This window comes from Micromys minutus (assembly GCF_963924665.1).
Source record: "Micromys minutus genome assembly, chromosome: 27".
Lineage (NCBI taxonomy): Eukaryota > Metazoa > Chordata > Mammalia > Rodentia > Muridae > Micromys > Micromys minutus.
In genome coordinates, this window is record NC_137962.1 from 2880188 (window position 1) to 2887793 (window position 7606).

General features: G+C 41.3%; 1 pseudogene across 1 annotated transcript; it reads left to right on the forward strand.

Moving 5' to 3' along the window:
* On the forward strand, nt 1-445 carry LOC308438275 (single-stranded DNA-binding protein, mitochondrial-like; annotated as a pseudogene). The gene has a single exon. The product of its transcript is annotated as a single-stranded DNA-binding protein, mitochondrial-like (transcript).
* Nucleotides 446-7606: the final 7161 nt, after the last annotated feature.

Below are 7606 nucleotides of genomic sequence, written 5' to 3' on the forward strand. Positions count from 1 at the left end.
ATGTTTCAAAGAGCTGTGCTACAGGTATTTCATCAGTTTGTGAGACATGAGTCTGAAGTAGCCAGCAGTTTGGTTCTTGAACGATCTCTGAATTGTGTTCAGTTACTTGGATGAGTAGGTCAAGACCCTGTCATGAGACAGGTGGAAGGAAAAAACCCAGTCACAACATTTTCACTATCAACAAATGAGATGTGGCAATCAGGGGACACTGAAGTATACCAAATGGTGACATCAGTCAAAAGATGATTGGCACAGAATATGAGTGTTTCGACCAGGCCTCAGAGTTGTGGCATATCAGTATGTGAGAAAGGGGGCTCGTGTATTTGTGGAAGGCAAAGTGGACTATGGTGAATGCATGGATAGGAACAATGTGAGGCGTGAAGAAACAACAATCATAGCTCATAGCATTATGTTTCTGAGTGACCAGACAGGAGAAAAGGCATAGAGCAGATGATTCTCCTGTGGTCATTATCTGGTACAGTCTCCTTTGCAAATCATGCATAGTCTATAGTTTAAAGATAAAAATTAAAATTTTTATATAAAAAAGAAACACATGCCCATTTATTTGCACACTAAGGAATGCCATAAAAATACTAAATTGGAAGCCATAATATATATGCAGAGGACCTGGTACAGACCCATGCAGGCCCCACGCATGCTGCCTCAGTCTCTGTGAGCTCTTATCTACATTGACCACGTTGACTTAGCCCTGTCTTCTTAGCATCCTCCATCTTCTCTGGCTCTTACACTGCTTCTTTTGCAGGATTCTCTGATTCCTGAGGGAAGAGATTTGGTAGTGACATCCTGTTTAGGGCTGAGCATTCCAAGGTCTCTCACTCTGCATAATGTCTGACTGGGGGGGTGTCTCTGTATTTGTTCCTAGCTAGAATGAGGAGGAGGAAGCATCCCTGGTTGATGGTTGAGCAAGGAATGCTTATGAGTATAGCAGAATGTGATTAGGAGTCATTTTATTGCTCTCTTTGTTTTTCCTTTTTGGAACACTACCAGTATTTGGTTTTAGCCCAGGTCTTTGGGCTATCTAGTCTCAGGTTTTTGTGGGTGTGGGTTTCATCTCCTGGAGTCGGCCTTAAGTCAGATCAGATATTGACTGGCTACTCCCACAAGCTTTGTGTCGCCATTGCTTGAGCATATCTTGCAGTAGACAAAGTAGCGTTGTAGATCAAAGAGTTTGTGGTTAGATTGATTCTTGCATTTCTCTTTCAGTAGTGTGCTTTCCTGTACTAAAGACATAGAACATATTATAATAGAATTCTATACCTATCCTCTGTGGTTCTAAGAAATGTAGCTTGGTTACCATTGACTTAACAACTCATATCCACATATAAGGGAACTATATTTGTCTTTTTGGGTTCAATGCACTTATTTGCAAATTTCATTTTTAATAGCTAAGTAATATTCCATTGTGTAAATATATACATCTTCGCTATTCATTCTTCTGTTGAGGGGTACCTATGTGTTTTCTATTTCTGGCTATTATGAATAGAGCAGCAGTGAACATAGTTGAGGAAGACTCTCTGTGGAAGGATGAAGTGGCCTTTGAGTTTATGCCAAAGAGTGGTGTGGATGGATCTTGATGTACATTGATTCTCATCTTCCAGAAGAACTGCCACACTGATTTCCACAGTGGCTTACAAGTTTGCACTCCTGCTTACAATAGATGAGTGTTCCACTTATTCCAAATTCTCATCAGTTCAATCTGTCACTTATTTTATTGATCATAGCTGTGTTGACAGGTGTGAGATGGAATCTCAGGGTTGTTTAGATTTGCATTTCCTTGGTGGCTAAGGATGTTGAACATTTAAGTGTTTCTCAGCCATTTAAGTTTCCTCTTTTGAGAGTTTTCAGTTTAGATCTGTACCCAAGTTTATAATTGGGTTATTTCTCTTAATATCTAGTTTTAAAAGTTCTTTATACTGGATATTAGCTATCTATTGAATGTATAGTTGGTAAATATAGGTTCCCATTTTGTAGGCTGCCACTTTGTCCAAATGATGGTGTCTTTTGCTGTTTCATGAGGTTTCATTTATTAATTTTAATCTTACTGCCTGTACTAATGGCGTTTTGTTCAGAAAGGTTGGGTTCTTTTTTTTTTTTTTTTCCTGTATCAAGGAATTCAAGGCTGTTTCCCACTTTCTCTTCTATCAGGTTCAGTTTTTATGTTGGAGTCTTTGATCCATTTGTAGTTGAGTTTTGTTCAGGGTGATAAGTATGGATCTGTTTAGATTCTTCTGATGCACCCATCTAGTTTGATATTTGTTAAAGACGCTGTCTTTTTTCTTAACATGTTTATCTGGCTTCTTTATAAAAATTTAGGAATCCATTGATCTTTGAGTTTGTGGCTGGGTTTTCAAATTCATTCTATCATTCAAAATGTTTGTTTTTGTGGTAATGCCATGCTGTTTCTATTCTTATAGCTCTGTAGTACAATTTGAGGTAAGGAATAATAATGTCTCCTGAATTTATTTTATTACCCAGGATTCTTTTGCTAGTGTGTGTGTTTCCATATGAAGTTGAAAATTGTCTTTTCAAGATCTATGATGATCTTATGTTAGAATTTTGATGGGATTGCTTTTGGTAGGATGCCCTTTTTTACTATATCAATCCTATTGATCCATGGGCATGGGAGATCTTTCCAATCATCTTCTGATAGCTTCTTCAATTTATTTCTTCAGTGTCTTAAAGTGTTTTTAAATTTTGTTTTATTATGCCCCAAGATGTTTTGTATTATTTGAGGCTGTTGTGAAAGGTGTTGTCTCTCTGATTTCTTTCTCAGGCTGTCCTTTGTAAGCACCTCAAGGATCTGTCTCCAAAACTGACAATAAACTTGAATACAAGGTGAGTCTCAACAGATACAAGAAAACTGAAATAACTCCATGCATCCTATCTGGCCACCATGGGTTAGAGCTGTATGTCATCATTGACAACAACAACAGAAAGCTCACAAACTCATGGAAACAGAAAACTCTCTACTGAACAAAAAAGGGTCAAGAAAGAAACTGAAGACCTTCTGGAACTGAATGAAAATGAATACACGGCAAATGCAAACTGATGGGGCACTCGAAAGGCAGCTCTAGGAGGTTTTATGTAGAAAACTTGGGGAGATCTCATGCTAGTAACTTAATAGCACACCTGAAAGCTCTAGAACCGAAAGAAGAAATCACACCCCAAAAAAGTAGATGGTAAGTAATGAAGTCAGGGCTGACACCAATAAAACAGAAACAACAATGACAAACACAACAGAAAGAATCTGTGGAACAAAGAACTGGTTAGAGAAAATCAGTAAGATTCACAAAGCCTTATCCAAACTAACAGAAAGGTGGCAAGAAAATAATTTAAAAGATTAGAGATGAAAATGGATCTGCAGATCATACGGATATAATTTAAAAACCTATTGAGGGTAGTTGAATATGAATGCCCCCATAGGCTCATATATTTGAATACTTCATCATCAGAGAGTGGCACTACTTGAGAAAGATTAGGAAATATGGCCCTTGAAGTAGGTGTGGCCTTGTTAGAAGAAGTGTCACTACTTATAATCTCTAGTAAAATACAAGCAGTCATTAAAAGTTTCAAAACAACAACAACAACATCAACAATAAGCCCAGGGTTAGATGGTAATAACACAGAAGAATCCTACCAGACATTCAATGAAGAGTTAATGCCAATACTCCTCAAATTATTGCACAAAATAGAAACAGAAGGACATCGCCAAACTCATTCTATGAGGCCACAGTCACCCTGACACCTGAATCACATGCAACAAAAAAAGAGAAAAAAATGTTTCTCCCATGAGAACAGTGATGTACAATTTCTCAATAAAATACTTGCAAATCAAATCCAAGAACACATCAAAAAGATGATCTACCATGATTAACTTGGCTTCATCCCAAAGATGCAGGGATGTTTCAATATGCATAAATTAGTAAGTGTAATCCACCATATAAAGAGACTGAAAGACAAAAACCACATGATCATCTCATTAGATGCAGAAAAGGTCTTTGACAAAATCCGACACCCCTTCATGATAAATGTCTTGGAGAAACAAGGATACAAAGGGCAACTCAACATGGTAAAGGGAATTTAGAGCAAGCCCATAGCCAGCATCAATTTAAATGGAGAGAAACTCAAAGGAGTTCCACTAAAATCATGGGCGATTTTGTTTATTGTCTCTGTACCTATTCACTGAAGTACTTGTAGTCTTAGCTGAAGCAACAGGGCAAGTAAGGATCAAGAGGAAACAGACTGAAAAGGAAGAGTTCAAACTGTCTTTTTTTTTTTTTTTTTTTTTTTGCAGGTGATAAAAATGTATATACAATAGTCACCCTAAAAATTTCACCAGGAAACTCCTATAGCTCATAACCACTTTTGATGAAGTAGCTGGGCACAAAAATTAACACACAAATCTGTAACCTCCAGATTACAAAGGCCCATAGTGTTTTATCTCTGCAGTAAAAATTCCTAAGACAAAGTCAGGCGGGAAGATTCTGTTCACTGCGGTGGTGGGTGTACTTGATATGCGTGAAGGGGCAAAGGCACCAGTCTTGGGGCTTCAAGCTGCCTACCCAGGCTCCCTTTCCAGCTGCAAGGGTAGACTGGTGTGTGATTAAATCACTGGCCTGGTGGCAGGCGGGCTGGGCTCCTGGGGTGTTTGCAGGGATCTGTCCTGGGCATGTGCAAAGAGCAGATTGAGAAAGAGTTTGGTAATGAGAGCTGCTTGCAGGGAACCCAGCCGGCCCTGAGCCAGGTATACAGCCGGTGGGACTGCCTCACCCACACCAGCACACTGAGCTCCCTTCAACTCTGCTGCTTTTGTCTGGGTTCAGCACTGCACAAGCATCCATAGCCTCTGATAGGCATAAGAAAGATGGAGGCCTGGAACCCCCAGGAGCTGCAAAATCTATCCCACTTTATGAAGCAGGTGAGGGCTGTGGCCCTGTCAATCAGTTCCAACTCTCCTCCCCTCTAAGGTCTTCTCCCAGCAAGGGGGCTACTTAAATATTGATGCTAACTGCTCTGACCCAGGGATGGAGGTGAGCCTTCCACCCATGAGTGCTGTTAAGGCTCAAATTTCCATCACTAGTTCCTTTTCACACTTAAGTGTGACTGCTGCCCTCTAAGTGCTGAGCTCCAACTCTAAGAACTTTTGCTCATAACTTCCTTTGTGCTGGACACTAAGCCTGCTGCCTCCCATCCCCAAGACCCCAGTTTCCAAACGCTCCATATAGGACTGGGGTTCAGAGAGGCTGAACAACTTACTCATAGTTGTATGGCTAGTAAGTATCAGCGAAGATGTGAGCAATAAGTAACCCTGTTGTCACACTATGCACAAGGCTCTACTGGGAGCCATGGAGAAGCAGAAGGTAATGAGATATGGCATCTAACATCGCTCTGTGTAACGAAGGCAGAGGGAATTGTGAAGGTGAGATCATCAGTACTATTGGGAGCCTGGGTGGCAATTCTGAGGGTTCAAAGGGCAAACCTGGGGCCTGGAGAAGTGGATTGGATTATGCAGAGCAGGAAGAGTATCAACAATAGTTTCCATGCGGGGTGATATGAACAGGAACCCTAGGGACAGTCATGTTCTCCAGCCCTGATGCTATTGCTAACCCTAGTCTGTATAATCCATCCCATAGCCTCAGGCAACAGATATTGCTTTTGGTTTTAACTTACTGAGGCTTGAGACAGAGGCCCAGCGGGGTCAGATAACTTGCCCTAGGCCACACAGTTAGTAAATCATAGAGCCAAGAGTCCATGCTAAGTTAGATTGTAATGTTATACTTTTGGGGACAGTTGGTGACACATGTGTTGTTCTGTCTCTGTGCAAGAGGTTGATAATCTCTCAAACCTTATAGCAGGGATGTCAGGCCTGTGCCACCAGGCTGGGCTCTGGCTAATTGTTCTTTCTTTATTTTTTAAAAAGACTCGTCAGTGCCTTCCTCATGACTAGACAGGGTTATGAATCTTGAGGAGCCTAGGCAGAGTGGTGAAGAGACACGCTAATTGTAGATGGGAATTCCCTTAGTTTAGGTGAACTTGTATCGCAATTGACATTGCATTCTCGCAAACTCATCTTCCTGATACAGGGTTAGAGGGTTCGGTTCCCAATACAAAATCACAGACATTTTCTGGCCTTATCTTGATTCTCTCTGTTCTGTTTCTTTTCCCCCATTTAAAATGAATTTATGTATATGCATGTGTGAGCACATGTCTGTGGAGACCAGAGGACAATACTGGACGTGGTTCTGCCAGCACCATTCCTTGTTTTGTCATAGGGTCGCTCATTAACCCGGGACTTGCCAATCTGTTCTGTTTTATTAATAAAATAAAATAAAATAAAGGCCAGGGATATGTTTGGTGGAGGCTGTGGTGGTGCCTCTTCGGGCCCGTGCTGAGACATCCCTTCCCCCCTGAGGTACCAGCCATTCTATAGCATAGAATAGTGTTTATTTAAGGCATGGGGAGGGGAGTTGAAGGAGTGAACACAGAAAGGCAGAGAAGTGTGTGTGGGGTGTGGGTAGAGGCTGTCCATGAACTAATGGAGGGGGAGAAGGGAAGGGGGGGGGGAGAAGGAACAGAGAGGGAAGAGGGTACGAGAGGAAGAACAAGAGCAAGAGATAGAGGAGGAGGAAGGCAGCCCCTTTTACTGTGAGTCAGGCACACCTGGCTCTTGCCAGGTAACTATGGGGCGGAGCCTAGAAGCCACCCTCAAATTAAAAACTCTTGCAGAAAGAGGACCCATGTTTGGTTCTCAGCGCCCACATGGCATCTAGCAATCATTAATACCTCCAATTCTAGCTAACCCAACAGCCTCTTTTGACCTCTTCAGGGTACCAGGCATGCATATAGCACACATACCTACATACAGAAAAACACATTTAAAAAAATCTTTCAACAGTAAGGTAAAGAATCCATTGAGGAAGACACTAAATGTTGGTCACCTCTGCCTTCACATGCACATACAACCACACATATGAGCATACACACACATTAATAAGTAAAATGAGATGAATAAACATAGCCAGATGTGATAGTGTGGGTTCTTCATCTGAGGAGTGGGAAACTGAGGTTGGAAGATCATCACAGGTTCAAGGCCAGGCTGGTCTACATAGGGAGTTTCAAGCCAGCCTGGAATATGTATATTAAGACTCCATCTCAAATATTCATACAAAAATTAACAAATTATATTATTTTTGTATTTGGGTGAAATTCAAATAACATAAAATCATCTCACTCCTTTTGAGACAGGGTCTCATGTAGCCTAGGCTGGCCCTGAACTCACTATGTAGCTGAGGATGGGATTTGAACTTCAGATCTTCTCCCGTCTACCGCTCATACATTGAGATACATGGTGTGACTTGCCATGCCAACGTTATCTAGTATTGGTGACTGAACCCAGGACTTCATGCATGTTGAGCAAGTAGTCTACAGGCAGAACTCCATCCCATTCCAAATCAACCATTTTAAAATGAACAGCCGAGTAATGTTCAGTTCCCTACAGGCCTGTGTCACCAGCAACCACCTCTTTCTTCAATAAGCTTTCATCAGCCAAGAGGAAGCCTCAAATCTACGAAGCATCTACCCTGTG